The sequence below is a fragment of the Ambystoma mexicanum genome, chromosome 1p (genome assembly GCF_040938575.1).
Source record: "Ambystoma mexicanum isolate Mex_15411 chromosome 1p, UKY_AmexF1_1, whole genome shotgun sequence".
In the NCBI taxonomy this organism is placed as follows: domain Eukaryota; kingdom Metazoa; phylum Chordata; class Amphibia; order Caudata; family Ambystomatidae; genus Ambystoma; species Ambystoma mexicanum.
In genome coordinates, this window is record NC_090921.1 from 1,474,849,653 (window position 1) to 1,474,876,546 (window position 26,894).

Here is a 26,894-nt window from a genome sequence, read left to right on the forward strand (position 1 = left end):
TGCTGTTTTGTTGGAAGCAGCTGTGCATACATAGTCACGGGTCAGTACTGCTGCGGACATAACCAATGTTGTTGTGAGGATAAGGGTTGTATTTGTGAATGAGTTAGGCATTTTCTTTCAAGGAAAGAAAACTCCCCCCTGCAACTGGCCTCCCTCCTATGCTCCAGTCAGAAGCATACTTTTTCTGACTGAGCATGGTGCTAATCACGCCAAGTTAGCGAATTTGATCCCAGTATTGGCCACTTTGTCAATTTGGGAAATATTTCTGTAGAAGCATGTGATTGATGCAGAATTCCCACCCACAGCTTTAGATTTACTATGACTAGTTTGCTGTTTTGTTGGAAGCAGCAGTCCATAAATGGTCACAGGTCAGTACTGCTGTGGGAAATGACCAATGAGATGCATTTAACCTTCTTTGTCCCAGTTCTACTTAAATGTGATGCAGGCTACAAGTCAGTTTGAAGATAATTGTCATATTCATGAATTTCCTTCAGATCACATGTAGTTTTTCTTTAGGTTGTTGTGAGGATAAGGGTTTTATGTGTGAATGAGTTAGGCATTTTTTTTCCAAGGGAAGAAAAAATCCCCCTGCAACTGGCCTCCCTCTTATGGTCCAGTCAGAAATATGACTCTCAGCTGGCCGGTTAGCTCAGTTGGTTAGAGCGTGGTGCTAATAACGCCAAGGTCACGGGTTCGATCCCCATATTGGCCACTTTGTCATTTTGGGAAATATTTCTGCAGAAGGATGAGATTGATGCAGAATTGGCACTCACAGCTTTAGAGTTACTAACACAAGATTGCTGTTTTGTTGGAAGCAGCTGTGCATACATAGTCACGGGTCAGTACTGCTGCGGACATAACCAATGTTGTGAGGATAAGGGTTGTATTTGTGAATGAGTTAGGCATTTTCTTTCAAGGAAAGAAAACTCCCCCCTGCAACTGGCCTCCCTCTTATGGTCCAGTCAGAAATATGCCTCTCAGCTGGCCGGTTAGCTCAGTTGGTTAGAGCGTGGCGCCAAGGTCACGGGTTCGATCCCCGTATTGGCCACTTTGTCATTTTGGGAAATATTTCTGCAGAAGGATGAGATTGATGCAGAATTGGCACTCACAGCTTTAGAGTTACTAACACAAGATTGCTGTTTTGTTGGAAGCAGCTGTGCATACATAGTCACGGGTCAGTACTGCTGCGGACATAACCAATGTTGTGAGGATAAGGGTTGTATTTGTGAATGAGTTAGGCATTTTCTTTCAAGGAAAGAAAACTCCCCCCTGCAACTGGCCTCCCTCCTATGCTCCAGTCAGAAGCATACTTTTTCTGACTGAGCATGGTGCTAATCACGCCAAGTTAGCGAATTTGATCCCAGTATTGGCCACTTTGTCAATTTGGGAAAAATGTCTGCAGAAGCATTAGATTGATGCAGAATTCCCACCCACAGCTTTAGATTTACTATGACAAGTTTGCTGTTTTGTTGGAAGCAGCAGTCCATAAATGGTCACAGGTCAGTACTGCTGTGGGAAATGACCAATGAGATGCATTTAACCTTCTTTGTCGCAGTACTACTTAAATGTGATGCAGGCCACAATTCAGTTTGAAGATAATTGTAATATTCATGAATTTCCTTCAGATCACATGGAGTTTTTCTTTAGGTTGTTGTGAGGATAAGGGTTGTCTGTGTGAATGAGTTAGGCATTTCTTTTCCAAGGGAAGAAAAAATCCCCCTGCAACTGGCCTCCCTCTTATGCTCCAGTTAGAAATATGCCTGTTAGCTCAGTTGGTTAGAGCGTGGTGCTAATAACGCCAAGGTCACGGGTTCGATCCCCGTATTGGCCACTTTGTCATTTTGGGAAATATTTCTGCAGAAGCATGAGATTGATGCAGAATTGGCACTCACAGCTTTAGAGTTACTAACACAAGATTGCTGTTTTGTTGGAAGCAGCTGTGCATACATAGTCACGGGTCAGTACTGCTGCGGACATAACCAATGTTGTTGTGAGGATAAGGGTTGTATTTGTGAATGAGTTAGGCATTTTCTTTCAAGGGAAGAAAACTCCCCCCTGCAACTGGCCTCCCTCCTATGCTCCAGTCAGAAGGCTTACTTTTTCTGACTGAGCATGGTGCTAATCACGCCAAGTTAGCAAATTTGATCCCAGTATTGGCCACTTTGTCAATTTGGGAAATATTTCTGCAGAAGGATGAGATTGATGCAGAATTGGCACTCACAGCTTTAGAGTTACTAACACAAGATTGCTGTTTTGTTGGAAGCAGCTCTGCATACATAGTCACGGGTCAGTACTACTGCGGACATAACCAATGTTGTTGTGAGGATAAGGGTTGTATTTGTGAATGAGTTAGGCATTTTCTTTCAAGGGAAGAAAACTCCCCCCTGCAACTGGCCTCCCTCCTATGCTCCAGTCAGAAGGCATACTTTTTCTGACTGAGCATGGTGCTAATCACGCCAAGTTAGCGAATTTGATCCCAGTATTGGCCACTTTGTCAATTTGGGAAATATTTCTGCAGAAGCATGAGATTGATGCAGAATTCCCACCCACAGCTTTAGATTTACTATGACAAGTTTGCTGTTTTGTTGGAAGCAGCAGTCCATAAATGGTCACAGGTCAGTACTGCTGTGGGAAATGACCAATGAGATGCATTTAACCTTCTTTGTCCCAGTTCTACTTAAATGTGATGCAGGATACAAGTCAGTTTGAAGATAATTGTCATATTCATGAATTTCCTTCAGATCACATGTAGTTTTTCTTTAGGTTGTTGTGAGGATAAGGGTTTTATGTGTGAATGAGTTAGGCATTTTTTTCCAAGGGAAAAGGACTCTCAGCTGGCCGGTTAGCTCAGTTGGTTAGAGCGTGGTGCTAATAACGCCAAGGTCACGGGTTCGATCCCCGTATTGGCCACTTTGTCATTTTGGGAAATATTTCTGCAGAAGGATGAGATTGATGCAGAATTGGCACTCACAGCTTTAGAGTTACTAACACAAGATTGCTGTTTTGTTGGAAGCAGCTGTGCATACATAGTCACGGGTCAGTACTGCTGCGGACATAACCAATGTTGTTGTGAGGATAAGGGTTGTATTTGTGAATGAGTTAGGCATTTTCTTTCAAAGGAAGAAAACTCCCCCCTGCAACTGGCCTCCCTCCTATGCTCCCGTCAGAATGCATACTTTTTCTGACTGAGCATGGTTCTAATCAAGCCAAGTTAGCGAATTTGATCCCAGTATTGGCCACTTTGTCAATTTGGGAAATATTTCTGCAGAAGCATGAGATTGATGCAGAATTCCCACCCACAGCTTTAGATTTACTATGACTAGTTTGCTGTTTTGTTGGAAGCAGCAGTCCATAAATGGTCACAGGTCAGTACTGCTGTGGGAAATGACCAATGAGATGCATTTAACCTTCTTTGTCCCAGTTCTACTTAAATGTGATGCAGGCTACAAGTCAGTTTGAAGATAATTGTCATATTCATGAATTTCCTTCAGATCACATGTAGTTTTTCTTTAGGTTGTTGTGAGGATAAGGGTTTTATGTGTGAATGAGTTAGGCATTTTTTTTCCAAGGGAAGAAAAAATCCCCCTGCAACTGGCCTCCCTCTTATGGTCCAGTCAGAAATATTCCTCTCAGCTGGCCGGTTAGCTCAGTTGGTTAGAGCGTGGTGCTAATAACGCCAAGGTCATGGGTTCGATCCCCTTATTGGCCACTTTGTCATTTTGGGAAATATTTCTGCAGAAGGATGAGATTGATGCAGAATTGGCACTCACAGCTTTAGAGTTACTAACACAAGATTGCTGTTTTGTTGGAAGCAGCTGTGCATACATAGTCACGGGTCAGTAATGCTGTGGACATAACCAATGTTGTTGTGAGGATAAGGGTTGTATTTGTGAATGAGTTAGGCATTTTCTTTCAAGGAAAGAAAACTCCCCCCTGCAACTGGCCTCCCTCCTATGCTCCAGTCAGAAGCATACTTTTTCTGACTGAGCATGGTGCTAATCACGCCAAGTTAGCGAATTTGATCCCAGTATTGGCCACTTTGTCAATTTGGGAAAAATGTCTGCAGAAGCATTAGAACCTTCTTTGTCCCAGTTCTACTTAAATGTGATGCAGGATACAAGTCAGTTTGAAGATAATTGTCATATTCATGAATTTCCTTCAGATCACATGTAGTTTTTCTTTAGGTTGTTGTGAGGATAAGGGTTTTATGTGTGAATGAGTTAGGCATTTTTTTCCAAGGGAAAAAGACTCTCAGCTGGCCGGTTAGCTCAGTTGGTTAGAGCATGGTGCTAATAACGCCACGGTCACGGGTTCGATCCCCGTATTGGCCACTTTGTCATTTTGGGAAATATTTCTGCAGAAGCATGAGATTGATGCAGAATTGGCACTCACAGCTTTAGAGTTACTAACACAAGATTGCTGTTTTGTTGGAAGCAGCTGTGCATACATAGTCACGGGTCAGTACTGCTGCGGACATAACCAATGTTGTTGTGAGGATAAGGGTTGTATTTGTGAATGAGTTAGGCATTTTCTTTCAAGGGAAGGAAACTCCCCCCTGCAACTGGCCTCCCTCCTATGCTCCAGTCAGAAGGCTTACTTTTTCTGACTGAGCATGGTGCTAATCACGCCAAGTTAGCGAATTTGATCCCAGTATTGGCCACTTTGTCAATTTGGGAAATATTTCTGCAGAAGGATGAGATTGATGCTGAATTGGCACTCACAGCTTTAGAGTTACTAACACAAGATTGCTGTTTTGTTGGAAGCAGCTGTGCATACATAGTCACGGGTCAGTACTGCTGCGGACATAACCAATGTTGTTGTGAGGATAAGGGTTGTATTTGTGAATGAGTTAGGCATTTTCTTTCAAAGGAAGAAAACTCCCCCCTGCAACTGGCTTCCCTCCTATGCTCCAATCAGAAGGCATACTTTTTCTGACTGAGCATGGTGCTAATCAAGCCAAGTTAGCGAATTTGATCCCAGTATTGGCCACTTTGTCAATTTGGGAAATATTTCTGCAGAAGCATGTGATTGATGCAGAATTCCCACCCACAGCTTTAGATTTACTATGACTAGTTTGCTGTTTTGTTGGAAGCAGCAGTCCATAAATGGTCACAGGTCAGTACTGCTGTGGGAAATGACCAATGAGATGCATTTAACCTTCTTTGTCCCAGTTCTACTTAAATGTGATGCAGGCTACAAGTCAGTTTGAAGATAATTGTCATATTCATGAATTTCCTTCAGATCACATGTCGTTTTTCTTTAGGTTGTTGTGAGGATAAGGGTTTTATGTGTGAATGAGTTAGGCATTTTTTTTCCAGGGGAAGAAAAAACCCCCCTGCAACTGGCCTCCCTCTTATGGTCCAGTCAGAAATATGCCTCTCAGCTGGCCGGTTAGCTCAGTTGGTTAGAGCGTGGTGCTAATAACGCCAAGGTCACGGGTTCGATCCCCGTATTGGCCACTTTGTCATTTTGGGAAATATTTCTGCAGAAGGATGAGATTGATGCAGAATTGGCACTCACAGCTTTAGAGTTACTAACACAAGATTGCTGTTTTGTTGGAAGCAGCTGTGCATACATAGTCACGGGTCAGTACTGCTGCGGACATACCCAATGTTGTGAGGATAAGGGTTGTATTTGTGAATGAGTTAGGCATTTTCTTTCAAGGAAAGAAAACTCCCCCCTGCAACTGGCCTCCCTCCTATGCTCCAGTCAGAAGCATACTTTTTCTGACTGAGCATGGTGCTAATCACGCCAAGTTAGCGAATTTGATCCCAGTATTGGCCACTTTGTCAATTTGGGAAAAATGTCTGCAGAAGCATTAGATTGATGCAGAATTCCCACCCACAGCTTTAGATTTACTATGACAAGTTTGCTGTTTTGTTGGAAGCAGCAGTCCATAAATGGTCACAGGTCAGTACTGCTGTGGGAAATGACCAATGAGATGCATTTAACCTTCTTTGTCGCAGTACTACTTAAATGTGATGCAGGCCACAAGTCAGTTTGAAGATAATTGTAATATTCATGAATTTCCTTCAGATCACATGGAGTTTTTCTTTAGGTTTTTGTGAGGATAAGGGTTGTCTGTGTGAATGAGTTAGGCATTTTTTTTCCAAGGGAAGAAAAAATCCCCCTGCAACTGGCCTCCCTCTTATGCTCCAGTTAGAAATATGCCTGTTAGCTCAGTTGGTTAGAGCGTGGTGCTAATAACGCCAAGGTCACGGGTTCGATCCCCGTATTGGCCACTTTGTCATTTTGGGAAATATTTCTGCAGAAGCATGAGATTGATGCAGAATTGGCACTCACAGCTTTAGAGTTACTAACACAAGATTGCTGTTTTGTTGGAAGCAGCTGTGCATACATAGTCACGGGTCAGTACTGCTGCGGACATAACCAATGTTGTTGTGAGGATAAGGGTTGTATTTGTGAATGAGTTAGGCATTTTCTTTCAAGGGAAGAAAACTCCCCCCTGCAACTGGCCTCCCTCCTATGCTCCAGTCAGAAGGCTTACTTTTTCTGACTGAGCATGGTGCTAATCACGCCAAGTTAGCGAATTTGATCCCAGTATTGGCCACTTTGTCAATTTGGGAAATATTTCTGCAGAAGGATGAGATTGATGCAGAATTGGCACTCACAGCTTTAGAGTTACTAACACAAGATTGCTGTTTTGTTGGAAGCAGCTCTGCATACATAGTCACGGGTCAGTACTACTGCGGACATAACCAATGTTGTTGTGAGGATAAGGGTTGTATTTGTGAATGAGTTAGGCATTTTCTTTCAAGGGAAGAAAACTCCCCCCTGCAACTGGCCTCCCTCCTATGCTCCAGTCAGAAGGCATACTTTTTCTGACTGAGCATGGTGCTAATCACGCCAAGTTAGCGAATTTGATCCCAGTATTGGCCACTTTGTCAATTTGGGAAATATTTCTGCAGAAGCATGAGATTGATGCAGAATTCCCACCCACAGCTTTAGATTTACTATGACAAGTTTGCTGTTTTGTTGGAAGCAGCAGTCCATAAATGGTCACAGGTCAGTACTGCTGTGGGAAATGACCAATGAGATGCATTTAACCTTCTTTGTCCCAGTTCTACTTAAATGTGATGCAGGATACAAGTCAGTTTGAAGATAATTGTCATATTCATGAATTTCCTTCAGATCACATGTAGTTTTTCTTTAGGTTGTTGTGAGGATAAGGGTTTTATGTGTAAATGAGTTAGGCATTTTTTTCCAAGGGAAAAAGACTCTCAGCTGGCCGGTTAGCTCAGTTGGTTAGAACGTGGTGCTAATAACGCCAAGGTCACGGGTTCGATCCCCGTATTGGCCACTTTGTCATTTTGGGAAATATTTCTGCAGAAGGATGAGATTGATGCAGAATTGGCACTCACAGCTTTAGAGTTACTAACACAAGATTGCTGTTTTGTTGGAAGCAGCTGTGCATACATAGTCACGGGTCAGTACTGCTGCGGACATAACCAATGTTGTTGTGAGGATAAGGGTTGTATTTGTGAATGAGTTAGGCATTTTCTTTCAAAGGAAGAAAACTCCCCCCTGCAACTGGCCTCCCTCCTATGCTCCAGTCAGAAGGCATACTTTTTCTGACTGAGCATGGTTCTAATCAAGCCAAGTTAGCGAATTTGATCCCAGTATTGGCCACTTTGTCAATTTGGGAAATATTTCTGCAGAAGCATGAGATTGATGCAGAATTCCCACCCACAGCTTTAGATTTACTATGACTAGTTTGCTGTTTTGTTGGAAGCAGCAGTCCATAAATGGTCACAGGTCAGTACTGCTGTGGGAAATGACCAATGAGATGCATTTAACCTTCTTTGTCCCAGTTCTACTTAAATGTGATGCAGGCTACAAGTCAGTTTGAAGATAATTGTCATATTCATGAATTTCCTTCAGATCACATGTAGTTTTTCTTTAGGTTGTTGTGAGGATAAGGGTTTTATGTGTGAATGAGTTAGGCATTTTTTTTCCAAGGGAAGAAAAAATCCCCCTGCAACTGGCCTCCCTCTTATGGTCCAGTCAGAAATATTCCTCTCAGCTGGCCGGTTAGCTCAGTTGGTTAGAGCGTGGTGCTAATAACGCCAAGGTCACGGGTTCGATCCCCGTATTGGCCACTTTGTCATTTTGGGAAATATTTCTGCAGAAGGATGAGATTGATGCAGAATTGGCACTCACAGCTTTAGAGTTACTAACACAAGATTGCTGTTTTGTTGGAAGCAGCTGTGCATACATAGTCACGGGTCAGTAATGCTGTGGACATAACCAATGTTGTTGTGAGGATAAGGGTTGTATTTGTGAATGAGTTAGGCATTTTCTTTCAAGGAAAGAAAACTCCCCCCTGCAACTGGCCTCCCTCCTATGCTCCAGTCAGAAGCATACTTTTTCTGACTGAGCATGGTGCTAATCACGCCAAGTTAGCGAATTTGATCCCAGTATTGGCCACTTTGTCAATTTGGGAAAAATGTCTGCAGAAGCATTAGAACCTTCTTTGTCCCAGTTCTACTTAAATGTGATGCAGGATACAAGTCAGTTTGAAGATAATTGTCATATTCATGAATTTCCTTCAGATCACATGTAGTTTTTCTTTAGGTTGTTGTGAGGATAAGGGTTTTATGTGTGAATGAGTTAGGCATTTTTTTCCAAGGGAAAAAGACTCTCAGCTGGCCGGTTAGCTCAGTTGGTTAGAGGGTGGTGCTAATAACGCCAAGGTCACGGGTTCGATCCCCGTATTGGCCACTTTGTCATTTTGGGAAATATTTCTGCAGAAGGATGAGATTGATGCAGAATTGGCACTCACAGCTTTAGAGTTACTAACACAAGATTGCTGTTTTGTTGGAAGCAGCTCTGCATACATAGTCACGGGTCAGTACTACTGCGGACATAACCAATGTTGTTGTGAGGATAAGGGTTGTATTTGTGAATGAGTTAGGCATTTTCTTTCAAGGGAAGAAAACTCCCCCCTGCAACTGGCCTCCCTCCTATGCTCCAGTCAGAAGGCATACTTTTTCTGACTGAGCATGGTGCTAATCACGCCAAGTTAGCGAATTTGATCCCAGTATTGGCCACTTTGTCAATTTGGGAAATATTTCTGCAGAAGCATGAGATTGATGCAGAATTCCCACCCACAGCTTTAGATTTACTATGACAAGTTTGCTGTTTTGTTGGAAGCAGCAGTCCATAAATGGTCACAGGTCAGTACTGCTGTGGGAAATGACCAATGAGATGCATTTAACCTTCTTTGTCCCAGTTCTACTTAAATGTGATGCAGGATACAAGTCAGTTTGAAGATAATTGTCATATTCATGAATTTCCTTCAGATCACATGTAGTTTTTCTTTAGGTTGTTGTGAGGATAAGGGTTTTATGTGTGAATGAGTTAGGCATTTTTTTCCAAGGGAAAAAGACTCTCAGCTGGCCGGTTAGCTCAGTTGGTTAGAGCGTGGTGCTAATAACGCCAAGGTCACGGGTTCGATCCCCGTATTGGCCACTTTGTCATTTTGGGAAATATTTCTGCAGAAGGATGAGATTGATGCAGAATTGGCACTCACAGCTTTAGAGTTACTAACACAAGATTGCTGTTTTGTTGGAAGCAGCTGTGCATACATAGTCACGGGTCAGTAATGCTGTGGACATAACCAATGTTGTTGTGAGGATAAGGGTTGTATTTGTGAATGAGTTAGGCATTTTCTTTCAAGGAAAGAAAACTCCCCCCTGCAACTGGCCTCCCTCCTATGCTCCAGTCAGAAGCATACTTTTTCTGACTGAGCATGGTGCTAATCACGCCAAGTTAGCGAATTTGATCCCAGTATTGGCCACTTTGTCAATTTGGGAAAAATGTCTGCAGAAGCATTAGAACCTTCTTTGTCCCAGTTCTACTTAAATGTGATGCAGGATACAAGTCAGTTTGAAGATAATTGTCATATTCATGAATTTCCTTCAGATCACATGTAGTTTTTCTTTAGGTTGTTGTGAGGATAAGGGTTTTATGTGTGAATGAGTTAGGCATTTTTTTCCAAGGGAAAAAGACTCTCAGCTGGCCGGTTAGCTCAGTTGGTTAGAGCATGGTGCTAATAACACCAAGGTCACGGGTTCGATCCCCGTATTGGCCACTTTGTCATTTTGGGAAATATTTCTGCAGAAGCATGAGATTGATGCAGAATTGGCACTCACAGCTTTAGAGTTACTAACACAAGATTGCTGTTTTGTTGGAAGCAGCTGTGCATACATAGTCACGGGTCAGTACTGCTGCGGACATAACCAATGTTGTTGTGAGGATAAGGGTTGTATTTGTGAATGAGTTAGGCATTTTCTTTCAAGGGAAGGAAACTCCCCCCTGCAACTGGCCTCCCTCCTATGCTCCAGTCAGAAGGCTTACTTTTTCTGACTGAGCATGGTGCTAATCACGCCAAGTTAGCGAATTTGATCCCAGTATTGGCCACTTTGTCAATTTGGGAAATATTTCTGCAGAAGGATGAGATTGATGCTGAATTGGCACTCACAGCTTTAGAGTTACTAACACAAGATTGCTGTTTTGTTGGAAGCAGCTGTGCATACATAGTCACGGGTCAGTACTGCTGTGGACATAACCAATGTTGTTGTGAGGATAAGGGTTGTATTTGTGAATGAGTTAGGCATTTTCTTTCAAAGGAAGAAAACTCCCCCCTGCAACTGGCCTCCCTCCTATGCTCCAATCAGAAGGCATACTTTTTCTGACTGAGCATGGTGCTAATCAAGCCAAGTTAGCGAATTTGATCCCAGTATTGGCCACTTTGTCAATTTGGGAAATATTTCTGCAGAAGCATGTGATTGATGCAGAATTCCCACCCACAGCTTTAGATTTACTATGACTAGTTTGCTGTTTTGTTGGAAGCAGCAGTCCATAAATGGTCACAGGTCAGTACTGCTGTGGGAAATGACCAATGAGATGCATTTAACCTTCTTTGTCCCAGTTCTACTTAAATGTGATGCAGGCTACAAGTCAGTTTGAAGATAATTGTCATATTCATGAATTTCCTTCAGATCACATGTAGTTTTTCTTTAGGTTGTTGTGAGGATAAGGGTTTTATGTGTGAATGAGTTAGGCATTTTTTTTCCAAGGGAAGAAAAAACCCCCCTGCAACTGGCCTCCCTCTTATGGTCCAGTCAGAAATATGCCTCTCAGCTGGCCGGTTAGCTCAGTTGGTTAGAGCGTGGTGCTAATAATGCCAAGGTCACGGGTTCGATCCCCGTATTGGCCACTTTGTCATTTTGGGAAATATTTCTGCAGAAGGATGAGATTGATGCAGAATTGGCACTCACAGCTTTAGAGTTACTAACACAAGATTGCTGTTTTGTTGGAAGCAGCTGTGCATACATAGTCACGGGTCAGTACTGCTGCGGACATACCCAATGTTGTGAGGATAAGGGTTGTATTTGTGAATGAGTTAGGCATTTTCTTTCAAGGAAAGAAAACTCCCCCCTGCAACTGGCCTCCCTCCTATGCTCCAGTCAGAAGCATACTTTTTCTGACTGAGCATGGTGCTAATCACGCCAAGTTAGCGAATTTGATCCCAGTATTGGCCACTTTGTCAATTTGGGAAAAATGTCTGCAGAAGCATTAGATTGATGCAGAATTCCCACCCACAGTTCGATCCCCGTATTGGCCACTTTGTCATTTTGGGAAATATTTCTGCAGAAGGATGAGATTGATGCAGAATTGGCACTCACAGCTTTAGAGTTACTAACACAAGATTGCTGTTTTGTTGGAAGCAGCTGTGCATACATAGTCACGGGTCAGTAATGCTGTGGACATAACCAATGTTGTTGTGAGGATAAGGGTTGTATTTGTGAATGAGTTAGGCATTTTCTTTCAAGGAAAGAAAACTCCCCCCTGCAACTGGCCTCCCTCCTATGCTCCAGTCAGAAGCATACTTTTTCTGACTGAGCATGGTGCTAATCACGCCAAGTTAGCGAATTTGATCCCAGTATTGGCCACTTTGTCAATTTGGGAAAAATGTCTGCAGAAGCATTAGAACCTTCTTTGTCCCAGTTCTACTTAAATGTGATGCAGGATACAAGTCAGTTTGAAGATAATTGTCATATTCATGAATTTCCTTCAGATCACATGTAGTTTTTCTTTAGGTTGTTGTGAGGATAAGGGTTTTATGTGTGAATGAGTTAGGCATTTTTTTCCAAGGGAAAAAGACTCTTAGCTGGCCGGTTAGCTCAGTTGGTTAGAGCGTGGTATTAATAACGCCAAGGTCACGGGTTCGATCCCCGTATTGGCCACTTTGTCATTTTGGGAAATATTTCTGCAGAAGGATGAGATTGATGCAGAATTGGCACTCACAGCTTTAGAGTTACTAACACAAGATTGCTGTTTTGTTGGAAGCAGCTCTGCATACATAGTCACGGGTCAGTACTACTGCGGACATAACCAATGTTGTTGTGAGGATAAGGGTTGTATTTGTGAATGAGTTAGGCATTTTCTTTCAAGGGAAGAAAACTCCCCCCTGCAACTGGCCTCCCTCCTATGCTCCAGTCAGAAGGCATACTTTTTCTGACTGAGCATGGTGCTAATCACGCCAAGTTAGCGAATTTGATCCCAGTATTGGCCACTTTGTCAATTTGGGAAATATTTCTGCAGAAGCATGAGATTGATGCAGAATTCCCACCCACAGCTTTAGATTTACTATGACAAGTTTGCTGTTTTGTTGGAAGCAGCAGTCCATAAATGGTCACAGGTCAGTACTGCTGTGGGAAATGACCAATGAGATGCATTTAACCTTCTTTGTCCCAGTTCTACTTAAATGTGATGCAGGATACAAGTCAGTTTGAAGATAATTGTCATATTCATGAATTTCCTTCAGATCACATGTAGTTTTTCTTTAGGTTGTTGTGAGGATAAGGGTTTTATGTGTGAATGAGTTAGGCATTTTTTTCCAAGGGAAAAAGACTCTCAGCTGGCCGGTTAGCTCAGTTGGTTAGAGCGTGGTGCTAATAACGCCAAGGTCACGGGTTCGATCCCCGTATTGGCCACTTTGTCATTTTGGGAAATATTTCTGCAGAAGGATGAGATTGATGCAGAATTGGCACTCACAGCTTTAGAGTTACTAACACAAGATTGCTGTTTTGTTGGAAGCAGCTCTGCATACATAGTCACGGGTCAGTACTACTGCGGACATAACCAATGTTGTTGTGAGGATAAGGGTTGTATTTGTGAATGAGTTAGGCATTTTCTTTCAAGGGAAGAAAACTCCCCCCTGCAACTGGCCTCCCTCCTATGCTCCAGTCAGAAGGCATACTTTTTCTGACTGAGCATGGTGCTAATCACGCCAAGTTAGCGAATTTGATCCCAGTATTGGCCACTTTGTCAATTTGGGAAATATTTCTGCAGAAGCATGAGATTGATGCAGAATTCCCACCCACAGCTTTAGATTTACTATGACAAGTTTGCTGTTTTGTTGGAAGCAGCAGTCCATAAATGGTCACAGGTCAGTACTGCTGTGGGAAATGACCAATGAGATGCATTTAACCTTCTTTGTCCCAGTTCTACTTAAATGTGATGCAGGATACAAGTCAGTTTGAAGATAATTGTCATATTCATGAATTTCCTTCAGATCACATGTAGTTTTTCTTTAGGTTGTTGTGAGGATAAGGGTTTTATGTGTGAATGAGTTAGGCATTTTTTTCCAAGGGAAAAAGACTCTCAGCTGGCCGGTTAGCTCAGTTGGTTAGAGCGTGGTGCTAATCACGCCAAGGTCACGGGTTCGATCCCTGTATTGGCCACTTTGTCATTTTGGGAAATATTTCTGCAGAAGGATGAGATTGATGCAGAATTGGCACTCACAGCTTTAGAGTTACTAACACAAGATTGCTGTTTTGTTGGAAACAGCTGTGCATACATAGTCACGGGTCAGTACTGCTGCGGACATAACCAATGTTGTTGTGAGGATAAGGGTTGTATTTGTGAATGAGTTAGGCATTTTCTTTCAAGGAAAGAAAACTCCCCCCTGCAACTGGCCTCCCGCCTATGCTCCAGTCAGAAGCATACTTTTTCTGACTGAGCATGGTGCTAATCACGCCAAGTTAGCGAATTTGATCCCAGTATTGGCCACTTTGTCAATTTGGGAAAAATGTCTGCAGAAGCATTAGATTGATGCAGAATTCCCACCCACAGCTTTAGATTTACTATGACAAGTTTGCTGTTTTGTTGGAAGCAGCAGTCCATAAATGGTCACAGGTCAGTACTGCTGTGGGAAATGACCAATGAGATGCATTTAACCTTCTTTGTCCCAGTTCTACTTAAATGTGATGCAGGCTCCAAGTCAGTTTGAAGATAATTGTCATATTCATGAATTTCCTTCAGATCACATGTAGTTTTTCTTTAGGTTGTTGTGAGGATAAGGGTTTTATGTGTGAATGACTTAGGCATTTTTTTTCCAAGGGAAGAATAAATCCCCCTGCAACTGGCCTCCCTCTTATGCTCCAGTCAGAAGGCATACTTTTTCTGACTGAGCATGGTGCTAATCACGCCAAGTTAGCGAATTTGATCCCAGTATTGGCCACTTTGTCAATTTGGGAAATATTTCTGCAGAAGCATGAGATTGATGCAGAATTCCCACCCACAGTTTTAGATTTACTATGACTAGTTTGCTGTTTTGTTGGAAGCAGCAGTCCATAAATGGTCACAGGTCAGTACTGCTGTGGGAAATGACCAATGAGATGCATTTAACCTTCTTTGTCCCAGTTCTACTTAAATGTGATGCAGGCTACAAGTCAGTTTGAAGATAATTGTCATATTCACGAATTTCCTTCAGATCACATGTAGTTTTTCTTTAGGTTGTTGTGAGGATAAGGGTTTTATGTGTGAATGACTTAGGCATTTTTTTTCCAAGGGAAGAAAGCTCCCCCCTGCAACTGGCCTCCCTCCTATGCTCCAGTCAGAAGGCATACTTTTTCTGACTGAGCATGGTGCTAATCACGCCAAGTTAGCGAATTTGATCCCAGTATTGGCCACTTTGTCAATTTGGGAAATATTTCTGCAGAAGCATGAGATTGATGCAGAATTCCCACCCACAGCTTTAGATTTACTATGACTAGTTTGCTGTTTTGTTGGAAGCAGCAGTCCATAAATGGTCACAGGTCAGTACTGCTGTGGGAAATGACCAATGAGATGCATTTAACCTTCTTTGTCCCAGTTCTACTTAAATGTGATGCAGGCTACAAGTCAGTTTGAAGATAATTGTCATATTCATGAATTTCCTTCAGATCACATGTAGTTTTTCTTTAGGTTGTTGTGAGGATAAGGGTTTTATGTGTGAATGAGTTAGGCATTTTTTTTCCAAGGGAAGGAAAAATCCCCCTGCAACTGGCCTCCCTCTTATGCTCCAGTTAGAAACATGCCTCTCAGCTGGCCGGTTAGCTCAGTTGGTTAGAGCATGGTGCTAATAACGCCAAGGTCACGGGTTCGATCCCCGTATTGGCCACTTTGTCATTTTGGGAAATATTTCTGCAGAAGCATGAGATTGATGCAGAATTGGCACTCACAGCTTTAGAGTTACTAACACAATATTGCTGTTTTGTTGGAAGCAGCTGTGCATACATAGTCACGGGTCAGTACTGCTGCGGACATAACCAATGTTGTTGTGAGGATAAGGGTTGTATTTGTGAATGAGTTAGGCATTTTCTTTCAAGGGAAGGAAACTCCCCCCTGCAACTGGCCTCCCTCCTATGCTCCAGTCAGAAGCATACTTTTTCTGACTGAGCATGGTGCTAATCACGCCAAGTTAGCGAATTTGATCCCAGTATTGGCCACTTTGTCAATTTGGGAAATATTTCTGCAGAAGGATGAGATTGATGCAGAATTGGCACTCACAGCTTTAGAGTTACTAACACAAGATTGCTGTTTTGTTGGAAGCAGCTGTGCATACATAGTCACGGGTCAGTACTGCTGCGGACATAACCAATGTTGTTGTGAGGATAAGGGTTGTATTTGTGAATGAGTTAGGCATTTTCTTTCAAAGGAAGAAAACTCCCCCCTGCAACTGGCCTCCCTCCTATGCTCCAATCAGAAGGCATACTTTTTCTGACTGAGCATGGTGCTAATCAAGCCAAGTTAGCGAATTTGATCCCAGTATTGGCCACTTTGTCAATTTGGGAAATATTTCTGCAGAAGCATGTGATTGATGCAGAATTCCCACCCACAGCTTTAGATTTACTATGACTAGTTTGCTGTTTTGTTGGAAGCAGCAGTCCATAAATGGTCACAGGTCAGTACTGCTGTGGGAAATGACCAATGAGATGCATTTAACCTTCTTTGTCCCAGTTCTACTTAAATGTGATGCAGGCTACAAGTCAGTTTGAAGATAATTGTCATATTCATGAATTTCCTTCAGTCACATGTAGTTTTTCTTTAGGTTGTTGTGAGGATAAGGGTTTTATGTGTGAATGAGTTAGGCATTTTTTTTCCAAGGGAAGAAAAAATCCCCCTGCAACTGGCCTCCCTCTTATGGTCCAGTCAGAAATATTCCTCTCAGCTGGCCGGTTAGCTCAGTTGGTTAGAGCGTGGTGCTAATAACGCCAAGGTCACGGGTTCGATCCCCGTATTGGCCACTTTGTCATTTTGGGAAATATTTCTGCAGAAGGATGAGATTGATGCAGAATTGGCACTCACAGCTTTAGAGTTACTAACACAAGATTGCTGTTTTGTTGGAAGCAGCTGTGCATACATAGTCACGGGTCAGTAATGCTGTGGACATAACCAATGTTGTTGTGAGGATAAGGGTTGTATTTGTGAATGAGTTAGGCATTTTCTTTCAAGGAAAGAAAACTCCCCCCTGCAACTGGCCTCCCTCCTATGCTCCAGTCAGAAGCATACTTTTTCTGACTGAGCATGGTGCTAATCACGCCAAGTTAGCGAATTTGATCCCAGTATTGGCCACTTTGTCAATTTGGGAAATATTTCTGCAGAAGCATGAGATTGATGCAGAATTCCCACCCACAGCTTTAGATTTACTATGACAAGTTTGCTGTTTTGTTGGAAGCAGCAGTCCATAAATGGTCACAGGTCAGTACTGCTGTGGGAAATGACCAATGAGATGCTTTTAACCTTCTTTGTCCCAGTTCTACTTAAATGTGATGCAGGATACAAGTCAGTTTGAAGATAATTGTCATATTCATGAATTTCCTTCAGATCACATGTAGTTTTTCTTTAGGTTGTTGTGAGGATAAGGGTTTTATGTGTGAATGAGTTAGGCATTTTTTTCCAAGGGAAAAAGACTCTCAGCTGGCCGGTTAGCTCAGTTGGTTAGAGCGTGGTGCTAATAATGCCAAGGTCACGGGTTCGATCCCCGTATTGGCCACTTTGTCATTTTGGGAAATATTTCTGCAGAAGGATGAGATTGATGCAGAATTGGCACTCACAGCTTTAGAGTTACTAACACAAGATTGCTGTTTTGTTGGAAGCAGCTGTGCATACATAGTCATGGGTCAGTACTGCTGCGGACATAACCAATGTTGTTGTGAGGATAAGGGTTGTATTTGTGAATGAGTTAGGCATTTTCTTTCAAAGGAAGAAAAATCCCCCCTGCAACTGGCCTCCCTCCTATGCTCCAGTCAGAAGGCATACTTTTTCTGACTGAGCATGGTTCTAATCAAGCCAAGTTAGCGAATATGATCCCAGTATTGGCCACTTTGTCAATTTGGGAAATATTTCTGCAGAAGCATGAGATTGATGCAGAATTCCCACCCACAGCTTTAGATTTACTATGACTAGTTTGCTGTTTTGTTGGAAGCAGCAGTCCATAAATGGTCACAGGTCAGTACTGCTGTGGGAAATGACCAATGAGATGCATTTAACCTTCTTTGTCCCAGTTCTACTTAAATGTGATGCAGGCTACAAGTCAGTTTGAAGATAATTGTCATATTCATGAATTTCCTTCAGATCACATGTAGTTTTTCTTTAGGTTGTTGTGAGGATAAGGGTTTTATGTGTGAATGAGTTAGGCATTTTTTTTCCAAGGGAAGGAAAAATCCCCCTGCAACTGGCCTCCCTCTTATGCTCCAGTTAGAAACATGCCTCTCAGCTGGCCGGTTAGCTCAGTTGGTTAGAGCATGGTGCTAATAACGCCAAGGTCACGGGTTCGATCCCCGTATTGGCCACTTTGTCATTTTGGGAAATATTTCTGCAGAAGCATGAGATTGATGCAGAATTGGCACTCACAGCTTTAGAGTTACTAACACAAGATTGCTGTTTTGTTGGAAGCAGCTGTGCATACATAGTCACGGGTCAGTACTGCTGCGGACATAACCAATGTTGTTGTGAGGATAAGGGTTGTATTTGTGAATGAGTTAGGCATTTTCTTTCAAGGGAAGGAAACTCCCCCCTGCAACTGGCCTCCCTCCTATGCTCCAGTCAGAAGCATACTTTTTCTGACTGAGCATGGTGCTAATCACGCCAAGTTAGCGAATTTGATCCCAGTATTGGCCACTTTGTCAATTTGGGAAAAATGTCTGCAGAAGCATTAGATTGATGCAGAATTCCCACCCACAGCTTTAGATTTACTATGACAAGTTTGCTGTTTTGTTGGAAGCAGCAGTCCATAAATGGTCACAGGTCAGTACTGCTGTGGGAAATGACCAATGAGATGCATTTAACCTTCTTTGTCCCAGTTCTACTTAAATGTGATGCAGGCTACAAGTCAGTTTGAAGATAATTGTCATATTCATGAATTTCCTTCAGATCACATGTAGTTTTTCTTTAGGTTGTTGTGAGGATAAGGGTTTTATTTGTGAATGAGTTAGGCATTTTTTTTCCAAGGGAAGGAAAAATCCCCCTGCAACTGGCCTCCCTCTTATGCTCCAGTTAGAAACATGCCTCTCAGCTGGCCGGTTAGCTCAGTTGGTTAGAGCATGGTGCTAATAACGCCAAGGTCACGGGTTCGATCCCCGTATTGGCCACTTTGTCATTTTGGGAAATATTTCTGCAGAAGCATGAGATTGATGCAGAATTGGCACTCACAGCTTTAGAGTTACTAACACAAGATTGCTGTTTTGTTGGAAGCAGCTGTGCATACATAGTCACGGGTCAGTACTGCTGCGGACATAACCAATGTTGTTGTGAGGATAAGGGTTGTATTTGTGAATGAGTTAGGCATTTTCTTTCAAGGGAAGGAAACTCCCCCCTGCAACTGGCCTCCCTCCTATGCTCCAGTCAGAAGGCTTACTTTTTCTGACTGAGCATGGTGCTAATCACGCCAAGTTAGCGAATTTGATCCCAGTATTGGCCACTTTGTCAATTTGGGAAATATTTCTGCAGAAGGATGAGATTGATGCAGAATTGTCACTCACAGCTTTAGAGTTACTAACACAAGAGTGCTGTTTTGTTGGAAGCAGCTGTGCATACATAGTCACGGGTCAGTACTGCTGCGGACATAACCAATGTTGTTGTGAGGATAAGGGTTGTATTTGTGAATGAGTTCGGCATTTTCTTTCAAAGGAAGAAAACTCCCCCCTGCAACTGGCCTCCCTCCTATGCTCCAATCAGAAGGCTTACTTTTTCTGACTGAGCATGGTGCTAATCACGCCAAGTTAGCGAATTTGATCCCAGTATTGGCCACTTTGTCAATTTGGGAAATATTTCTGCAGAAGGATGAGATTGATGCAGAATTGGCACTCACAGCTTTAGAGTTACTAACACAAGATTGCTGTTTTGTTGGAAGCAGCTGTGCATACATAGTCACGGGTCAGTACTGCTGCGGACATAACCAATGTTGTTGTGAGGATAAGGGTTGTATTTGTGAATGAGTTAGGCATTTTCTTTCAAAGGAAGAAAACTCCCCCCTGCAACTGGCCTCCCTCCTATGCTCCAATCAGAAGGCATACTTTTTCTGACTGAGCATGGTGCTAATCAAGCCAAGTTAGCGAATTTGATCCCAGTATTGGCCACTTTGTCAATTTGGGAAATATTTCTGCAGAAGCATGTGATTGATGCAGAATTCCCACCCACAGCTTTAGATTTACTATGACTAGTTTGCTGTTTTGTTGGAAGCAGCAGTCCATAAATGGTCACAGGTCAGTACTGCTGTGGGAAATGACCAATGAGATGCATTTAACCTTCTTTGTCCCAGTTCTACTTAAATGTGATGCAGGCTACAAGTCAGTTTGAAGATAATTGTCATATTCATGAATTTCCTTCAGATCACATGTAGTTTTTCTTTAGGTTGTTGTGAGGATAAGGGTTTTATGTGTGAATGAGTTAGGCATTTTTTTTCCAAGGGAAGAAAAAACCCCCCTGCAACTGGCCTCCCTCTTATGGTCCAGTCAGAAATATGCCTCTCAGCTGGCCGGTTAGCTCAGTTGGTTAGAGCGTGGTGCTAATAACGCCAAGGTCACGGGTTCGATCCCCGTATTGGCCACTTTGTCATTTTGGGAAATATTTCTGCAGAAGGATGAGATTGATGCAGAATTGGCACTCACAGCTTTAGAGTTACTAACACAAGATTGCTGTTTTGTTGGAAGCAGCTGTGCATACATAGTCACGGGTCAGTACTGCTGCGGACATAACCAATGTTGTGAGGATAAGGGTTGTATTTGTGAATGAGTTAGGCATTTTCTTTCAAGGAAAGAAAACTCCCCCCTGCAACTGGCCTCCCTCCTATGCTCCAGTCAGAAGCATACTTTTTCTGACTGAGCATGGTGCTAATCACACCAAGTTAGCGAATTTGATCCCAGTATTGGCCACTTTGTCAATTTGGGAAAAATGTCTGCAGAAGCATTAGATTGATGCAGAATTCCCACCCACAGCTTTAGATTTACTATGACAAGTTTGCTGTTTTGTTGGAAGCAGCAGTCCATAAATGGTCACAGGTCAGTACTGCTGTGGGAAATGACCAATGAGATGCATTTAACCTTCTTTGTCGCAGTACTACTTAAATGTGATGCAGGCCACAAGTCAGTTTGAAGATAATTGTAATATTCATGAATTTCCTTCAGATCACATGGAGTTTTTCTTTAGGTTGTTGTGAGGATAAGGGTTGTCTGTGTGAATGAGTTAGGCATTTTTTTTCCAAGGGAAGAAAAAATCCCCCTGCAACTGGCCTCCCTCTTATGCTCCAATTAGAAATATGCCTGTTAGCTCAGTTGGTTAGAGCGTGGTGCTAATAACGCCAAGGTCACGGGTTCGATCCCCGTATTGGCCACTTTGTCATTTTGGGAAATATTTCTGCAGAAGCATGAGATTGATGCAGAATTGGCACTCACAGCTTTAGAGTTACTAACACAAGATTGCTGTTTTGTTGGAAGCAGCTGTGCATACATAGTCACGGGTCAGTACTGCTGCGGACATAACCAATGTTGTTGTGAGGATAAGGGTTGTATTTGTGAATGAGTTAGGCATTTTCTTTCAAGGGAAGAAAACTCCCCCCTGCAACTGGCCTCCCTCCTATGCTCCAGTCAGAAGGCTTACTTTTTCTGACTGAGCATGGTGCTAATCACGCCAAGTTAGCGAATTTGATCCCAGTATTGGCCACTTTGTCAATTTGGGAAATATTTCTGCAGAAGGATGAGATTGATGCAGAATTGGCACTCACAGCTTTAGAGTTACTAACACAAGATTGCTGTTTTGTTGGAAGCAGCTCTGCATACATAGTCACGGGTCAGTACTACTGCGGACATAACCAATGTTGTTGTGAGGATAAGGGTTGTATTTGTGAATGAGTTAGGCATTTTCTTTCAAGGGAAGAAAACTCCCCCCTGCAACTGGCCTCCCTCCTATGCTCCAGTCAGAAGGCATACTTTTTCTGACTGAGCATGGTGCTAATCACGCCAAGTTAGCGAATTTGATCCCAGTATTGGCCACTTTGTCAATTTGGGAAATATTTCTGCAGAAGCATGAGATTGATGCAGAATTCCCACCCACAGCTTTAGATTTACTATGACAAGTTTGCTGTTTTGTTGGAAGCAGCAGTCCATAAATGGTCACAGGTCAGTACTGCTGTGGGAAATGACCAATGAGATGCATTTAACCTTCTTTGTCCCAGTTCTACTTAAATGTGATGCAGGATACAAGTCAGTTTGAAGATAATTGTCATATTCATGAATTTCCTTCAGATCACATGTAGTTTTTCTTTAGGTTGTTGTGAGGATAAGGGTTTTATGTGTGAATGAGTTAGGCATTTTTTTCCAAGGGAAAAAGACTCTCAGCTGGCCGGTTAGCTCAGTTGGTTAGAGCGTGGTGCTAATAACGCCAAGGTCACGGGTTCGATCCCCGTATTGGCCACTTTGTCATTTTGGGAAATATTTCTGCAGAAGGATGAGATTGATGCAGAATTGGCACTCACAGCTTTAGAGTTACTAACACAAGATTGCTGTTTTGTTGGAAGCAGCTGTGCATACATAGTCACGGGTCAATACTGCTGCGGACATAACCAATGTTGTTGTGAGGATAAGGGTTGTATTTGTGAATGAGTTAGGCATTTTCTTTCAAAGGAAGAAAACTCCCCCCTGCAACTGGCCTCCCTCCTATGCTCCAGTCAGAAGGCATACTTTTTCTGACTGAGCATGGTTCTAATCAAGCCAAGTTAGCGAATTTGATCCCAGTATTGGCCACTTTGTCAATTTGGGAAATATTTCTGCAGAAGCATGAGATTGATGCAGAATTCCCACCCACAGCTTTAGATTTACTATGACTAGTTTGCTGTTTTGTTGGAAGCAGCAGTCCATAAATGGTCACAGGTCAGTACTGCTGTGGGAAATGACCAATGAGATGCATTTAACCTTCTTTGTCCCAGTTCTACTTAAATGTGATGCAGGCTACAAGTCAGTTTGAAGATAATTGTCATATTCATGAATTTCCTTCAGATCACATGTAGTTTTTCTTTAGGTTGTTGTGAGGATAAGGGTTTTATGTGTGAATGAGTTAGGCATTTTTTTTCCAAGGGAAGAAAAAATCCCCCTGCAACTGGCCTCCCTCTTATGGTCCAGTCAGAAATATTCCTCTCTGCTGGCCGGTTAGCTCAGTTGGTTAGAGCGTGGTGCTAATAACGCCAAGGTCACGGGTTCGATCCCCGTATTGGCCACTTTGTCATTTTGGGAAATATTTCTGCAGAAGGATGAGATTGATGCAGAATTGGCACTCACAGCTTTAGAGTTACTAACACAAGATTGCTGTTTTGTTGGAAGCAGCTGTGCATACATAGTCACGGGTCAGTACTGCTGTGGACATAACCAATGTTGTTGTGAGGATAAGGGTTGTATTTGTGAATGAGTTAGGCATTTTCTTTCAAGGAAAGAAAACTCCCCCCTGCAACTGGCCTCCCTCCTATGCTCCAGTCAGAAGCATACTTTTTCTGACTGAGCATGGTGCTAATCACGGCAAGTTAGCGAATTTGATCCCAGTATTGGCCACTTTGTCAATTTGGGAAAAATGTCTGCAGAAGCATTAGAACCTTCTTTGTCCCAGTTCTACTTAAATGTGATGCAGGATACAAGTCAGTTTGAAGATAATTGTCATATTCATGAATTTCCTTCAGATCACATGTAGTTTTTCTTTAGGTTGTTGTGAGGATAAGGGTTTTATGTGTGAATGAGTTAGGCATTTTTTTCCAAGGGAAAAAGACTCTCAGCTGGCTGGTTAGCTCAGTTGGTTAGAGCGTGGTGCTAATAACGCCAAGGTCACGGGTTCGATCCCCGTATTGGCCACTTTGTCATTTTGGGAAATATTTCTGCAGAAGGATGAGATTGATGCAGAATTGGCACTCACAGCTTTAGAGTTACTAACACAAGATTGCTGTTTTGTTGGAAGCAGCTGTGCATACATAGTCACGAGTCAGTACTGCTGCGGACATAACCAATGTTGTTGTGAGGATAAGGGTTGTATTTGTGAATGAGTTAGGCATTTTCTTTCAAAGGAAGAAAACTCCCCCCTGCAACTGGCCTCCCTCCTATGCTCCAGTCAGAAGGCATACTTTTTCTGACTGAGCATGGTGCTAATCAAGCCAAGTTAGCGAATTTGATCCCAGTATTGGCCACTTTGTCAATGTGGGAAATATTTCTGCAGAAGCATGTGATTGATGCAGAATTCCCACCCACAGCTTTAGATTTACTATGACTAGTTTGCTGTTTTGTTGGAAGCAGCAGTCCATAAATGGTCACAGGTCAGTACTGCTGTGGGAAATGACCAATGAGATGCATTTAACCTTCTTTGTCCCAGTTCTACTTAAATGTGATGCAGGCTACAAGTCAGTTTGAAGATAATTGTCATATTCATGAATTTCCTTCAGATCACATGTAGTTTTTCTTTAGGTTGTTGTGAGGATAAGGGTTTTATGTGTGAATGAGTTAGGCATTTTTTTTCCAAGGGAAGAAAAAATCCCCCTGCAACTGGCCTCACTCTTATGGTCCAGTCAGAAATATGCCTCTCAGCTGGCCCGTTTAGCTCAGTTGGTTAGAGCGTGGTGCTAATAACGCCAAGGTCACGGGTTCGATCCCCGTATTGGCCACTTTGTCATTTTGGGAAATATTTCTGCAGAAGGATGAGATTGATGCAGAATTGGCACTCACAGCTTTAGAGTTACTAACACAAGATTGCTGTTTTGTTGGAAGCAGTTGTGCATACATAGTCACGGGTCAGTACTGCTGCGGACATAACCAATGTTGTTGTGAGGATAAGGGTTGTATTTGTGAATGAGTTAGGCATTTTCTTTCAAGGAAAGAAAACTCCCCCCTGCAACTGGCCTCCCTCCTATGCTCCAGTCAGAAGCATACTTTTTCTGACTGAGCATGGTGCTAATCACGCCAAGTTAGCGAATTTGATCCCAGTATTGACCACTTTGTCAATTTGGGAAAAATGTCTGCAGAAGCATTAGAACCTTCATTGTCCCAGTTCTACTTAAATGTGATGCAGGATACAAGTCAGTTTGAAGATAATTGTCATATTCATGAATTTCCTTCAGATCACATGTAGTTTTTCTTTAGGTTGTTGTGAGGATAAGGGTTTTATGTGTGAATGAGTTAGGCATTTTTTTCCAAGGGAAACAGACTCTCAGCTGGCCGGTTAGCTCAGTTGGTTAGAGCGTGGTGCTAATAACGCCAAGGTCACGGGTTCGATCCCCGTATTGGCCACTTTGTCATTTTGGGAAATATTTCTGCAGAAGGATGAGATTGATGCAGAATTGGCACTCACAGCTTTAGAGTTACTAACACAAGATTGCTGTTTTGTTGGAAGCAGCTGTGCATACATAGTCACGGGTCAGTACTGCTGCGGACATAACCAATGTTGTTGTGAGGATAAGGGTTGTATTTGTGAATGAGTTAGGCATTTTCTTTCAAAGGAAGAAAACTCCCCCCTGCAACTGGCCTCCCTCCTATGCTCCAGTCAGAAGGCATACTTTTTCTGACTGAGCATGGTGCTAATCAAGCCAAGTTAGCGAATTTGATCCCAGTATTGGCCACTTTGTCAATTTGGGAAATATTTCTGCAGAAGCATGTGATTGATGCAGAATTCCCACCGACAGCTTTAGATTTACTATGACTAGTTTGCTGTTTTGTTGGAAGCAGCAGTCCATAAATGGTCACAGGTCAGTACTGCTGTGGGAAATGACCAATGAGATGCATTTAACCTTCTTTGTCCCAGTTCTACTTAAATGTGATGCAGGCTACAAGTCAGTTTGAAGATAATTGTCATATTCATGAATTTCCTTCAGATCACATGTAGTTTTTCTTTAGGTTGTTGTGAGGATAAGGGTTTTATGTGTGAATGAGTTAGGCATTTTTTTTCCAAGGAAAGAAAAAATCCCCCTGCAACTGGCCTCCCTCTTATGGTCCAGTCAGAAATATGCCTCTCAGCTGGCCGGTTAGCTCAGTTGGTTAGAGCGTGGTGCTAATAACGCCAAGGTCACGGGTTCGATCCCCGTATTGGCCACTTTGTCAGTTTGGGAAATATTTCTGCAGAAGGATGAGATTGATGCAGAATTGGCACTCACAGCTTTAGAGTTACTAACACAAGATTGCTGTTTTGTTGGAAGCAGTTGTGCATACATAGTCACGGGTCAGTACTGCTGCGGACATAACCAATGTTGTTGTGAGGATAAGGGTTGTATTTGTGAATGAGCTAGGCATTTTCTTTCAAGGAAAGAAAACTCCCCCCTGCAACTGGCCTCCCTCCTATGCTCCAGTCAGAAGCATACTTTTTCTGACTGAGCATGGTGCTAATCACTCCAAGTTAGCGAATTTGATCCCAGTATTGGCCACTTTGTCAATTTGGGAAAAATGTCTGCAGAAGCATTAGATTGATGCAGAATTCCCACCCACAGCTTTAGATTTACTATGACAAGTTTGCTGTTTTGTTGGAAGCAGCAGTCCATAAATGGTCACAGGTCAGTACTGCTGTGGGAAATGACCAATGAGATGCATTTAACCTTCTTTGTCGCAGTACTACTTAAATGTGATGCAGGCCACAAGTCAGTTTGAAGATAATTGTAATATTCATGAATTTCCTTCAGATCACATGGAGTTTTTCTTTAGGTTGTTGTGAGGATAAGGGTTGTCTGTGTGAATGAGTTAGGCATTTTTTTTCCAAGGGAAGAAAAAATCCCCCTGCAACTGGCCTCCCTCTTATGCTCCAGTTAGAAATATGCCTCTCAGCTGGCCGGTTAGCTCACTTGGTTAGAGCGTGGTGCTAATAACGCCAAGGTCACGTGTTCGATCCCCGTATTGGCCACTTTGTCATTTTGGGAAATATTTCTGCAGAAGCATGAGATTGATGCAGAATTGGCACTCACAGCTTTAGAGTTACTAACACAAGATTGCTGTTTTGTTGGAAGCAGCTGTGCATACATAGTCACGGGTCAGTACTGCTGCGGACATAACCAATGTTGTTGTGAGGATAAGGGTTGTATTTGTGAATGAGTT

At 42.6% G+C, this 26,894-nt stretch overlaps 29 non-coding genes across 29 annotated transcripts; all 29 read left to right on the plus strand.

Moving 5' to 3' along the window:
* The first annotated feature begins 638 nt into the window (after window positions 1–638).
* TRNAI-AAU (transfer RNA isoleucine (anticodon AAU)) lies at window positions 639–712 on the plus strand. The gene has a single exon. It is a non-coding gene; the product is annotated as a tRNA-Ile (tRNA).
* Window positions 713–1,757: 1,045 nt separating this feature from the next.
* Window positions 1,758–1,831, plus strand: TRNAI-AAU (transfer RNA isoleucine (anticodon AAU)). The gene has a single exon. It is a non-coding gene; the product is annotated as a tRNA-Ile (tRNA).
* Window positions 1,832–2,836: 1,005 nt separating this feature from the next.
* Window positions 2,837–2,910, plus strand: TRNAI-AAU (transfer RNA isoleucine (anticodon AAU)). The gene has a single exon. It is a non-coding gene; the product is annotated as a tRNA-Ile (tRNA).
* Window positions 2,911–3,635: 725 nt separating this feature from the next.
* On the plus strand, window positions 3,636–3,709 carry TRNAI-AAU (transfer RNA isoleucine (anticodon AAU)). The gene has a single exon. It is a non-coding gene; the product is annotated as a tRNA-Ile (tRNA).
* Window positions 3,710–4,257: 548 nt separating this feature from the next.
* TRNAI-AAU (transfer RNA isoleucine (anticodon AAU)) lies at window positions 4,258–4,331 on the plus strand. Its single transcript has one exon. It is a non-coding gene; the product is annotated as a tRNA-Ile (tRNA).
* Window positions 4,332–5,385: 1,054 nt separating this feature from the next.
* On the plus strand, window positions 5,386–5,459 carry TRNAI-AAU (transfer RNA isoleucine (anticodon AAU)). The gene has a single exon. It is a non-coding gene; the product is annotated as a tRNA-Ile (tRNA).
* A 709-nt stretch (window positions 5,460–6,168) lies between these two features.
* Window positions 6,169–6,242, plus strand: TRNAI-AAU (transfer RNA isoleucine (anticodon AAU)). Its single transcript has one exon. It is a non-coding gene; the product is annotated as a tRNA-Ile (tRNA).
* Window positions 6,243–7,247: 1,005 nt separating this feature from the next.
* Window positions 7,248–7,321, plus strand: TRNAI-AAU (transfer RNA isoleucine (anticodon AAU)). Its single transcript has one exon. It is a non-coding gene; the product is annotated as a tRNA-Ile (tRNA).
* Window positions 7,322–8,046: 725 nt separating this feature from the next.
* Window positions 8,047–8,120, plus strand: TRNAI-AAU (transfer RNA isoleucine (anticodon AAU)). The gene has a single exon. It is a non-coding gene; the product is annotated as a tRNA-Ile (tRNA).
* Window positions 8,121–8,668: 548 nt separating this feature from the next.
* Window positions 8,669–8,742, plus strand: TRNAI-AAU (transfer RNA isoleucine (anticodon AAU)). The gene has a single exon. It is a non-coding gene; the product is annotated as a tRNA-Ile (tRNA).
* A 676-nt stretch (window positions 8,743–9,418) lies between these two features.
* On the plus strand, window positions 9,419–9,492 carry TRNAI-AAU (transfer RNA isoleucine (anticodon AAU)). Its single transcript has one exon. It is a non-coding gene; the product is annotated as a tRNA-Ile (tRNA).
* A 548-nt stretch (window positions 9,493–10,040) lies between these two features.
* TRNAI-AAU (transfer RNA isoleucine (anticodon AAU)) lies at window positions 10,041–10,114 on the plus strand. Its single transcript has one exon. It is a non-coding gene; the product is annotated as a tRNA-Ile (tRNA).
* A 1,054-nt stretch (window positions 10,115–11,168) lies between these two features.
* TRNAI-AAU (transfer RNA isoleucine (anticodon AAU)) lies at window positions 11,169–11,242 on the plus strand. The gene has a single exon. It is a non-coding gene; the product is annotated as a tRNA-Ile (tRNA).
* Window positions 11,243–12,198: 956 nt separating this feature from the next.
* Window positions 12,199–12,272, plus strand: TRNAI-AAU (transfer RNA isoleucine (anticodon AAU)). The gene has a single exon. It is a non-coding gene; the product is annotated as a tRNA-Ile (tRNA).
* A 676-nt stretch (window positions 12,273–12,948) lies between these two features.
* On the plus strand, window positions 12,949–13,022 carry TRNAI-AAU (transfer RNA isoleucine (anticodon AAU)). Its single transcript has one exon. It is a non-coding gene; the product is annotated as a tRNA-Ile (tRNA).
* Window positions 13,023–13,698: 676 nt separating this feature from the next.
* Window positions 13,699–13,772, plus strand: TRNAI-AAU (transfer RNA isoleucine (anticodon AAU)). Its single transcript has one exon. It is a non-coding gene; the product is annotated as a tRNA-Ile (tRNA).
* Window positions 13,773–15,398: 1,626 nt separating this feature from the next.
* On the plus strand, window positions 15,399–15,472 carry TRNAI-AAU (transfer RNA isoleucine (anticodon AAU)). The gene has a single exon. It is a non-coding gene; the product is annotated as a tRNA-Ile (tRNA).
* Window positions 15,473–16,524: 1,052 nt separating this feature from the next.
* On the plus strand, window positions 16,525–16,598 carry TRNAI-AAU (transfer RNA isoleucine (anticodon AAU)). The gene has a single exon. It is a non-coding gene; the product is annotated as a tRNA-Ile (tRNA).
* A 675-nt stretch (window positions 16,599–17,273) lies between these two features.
* Window positions 17,274–17,347, plus strand: TRNAI-AAU (transfer RNA isoleucine (anticodon AAU)). Its single transcript has one exon. It is a non-coding gene; the product is annotated as a tRNA-Ile (tRNA).
* A 725-nt stretch (window positions 17,348–18,072) lies between these two features.
* Window positions 18,073–18,146, plus strand: TRNAI-AAU (transfer RNA isoleucine (anticodon AAU)). Its single transcript has one exon. It is a non-coding gene; the product is annotated as a tRNA-Ile (tRNA).
* A 724-nt stretch (window positions 18,147–18,870) lies between these two features.
* TRNAI-AAU (transfer RNA isoleucine (anticodon AAU)) lies at window positions 18,871–18,944 on the plus strand. Its single transcript has one exon. It is a non-coding gene; the product is annotated as a tRNA-Ile (tRNA).
* Window positions 18,945–20,327: 1,383 nt separating this feature from the next.
* On the plus strand, window positions 20,328–20,401 carry TRNAI-AAU (transfer RNA isoleucine (anticodon AAU)). The gene has a single exon. It is a non-coding gene; the product is annotated as a tRNA-Ile (tRNA).
* Window positions 20,402–21,110: 709 nt separating this feature from the next.
* Window positions 21,111–21,184, plus strand: TRNAI-AAU (transfer RNA isoleucine (anticodon AAU)). The gene has a single exon. It is a non-coding gene; the product is annotated as a tRNA-Ile (tRNA).
* A 1,005-nt stretch (window positions 21,185–22,189) lies between these two features.
* On the plus strand, window positions 22,190–22,263 carry TRNAI-AAU (transfer RNA isoleucine (anticodon AAU)). The gene has a single exon. It is a non-coding gene; the product is annotated as a tRNA-Ile (tRNA).
* Window positions 22,264–22,988: 725 nt separating this feature from the next.
* Window positions 22,989–23,062, plus strand: TRNAI-AAU (transfer RNA isoleucine (anticodon AAU)). Its single transcript has one exon. It is a non-coding gene; the product is annotated as a tRNA-Ile (tRNA).
* Window positions 23,063–23,610: 548 nt separating this feature from the next.
* On the plus strand, window positions 23,611–23,684 carry TRNAI-AAU (transfer RNA isoleucine (anticodon AAU)). The gene has a single exon. It is a non-coding gene; the product is annotated as a tRNA-Ile (tRNA).
* A 725-nt stretch (window positions 23,685–24,409) lies between these two features.
* TRNAI-AAU (transfer RNA isoleucine (anticodon AAU)) lies at window positions 24,410–24,484 on the plus strand. Its single transcript has one exon. It is a non-coding gene; the product is annotated as a tRNA-Ile (tRNA).
* A 548-nt stretch (window positions 24,485–25,032) lies between these two features.
* On the plus strand, window positions 25,033–25,106 carry TRNAI-AAU (transfer RNA isoleucine (anticodon AAU)). The gene has a single exon. It is a non-coding gene; the product is annotated as a tRNA-Ile (tRNA).
* A 725-nt stretch (window positions 25,107–25,831) lies between these two features.
* On the plus strand, window positions 25,832–25,905 carry TRNAI-AAU (transfer RNA isoleucine (anticodon AAU)). The gene has a single exon. It is a non-coding gene; the product is annotated as a tRNA-Ile (tRNA).
* The last annotated feature ends 989 nt before the right edge of the window (window positions 25,906–26,894 follow it).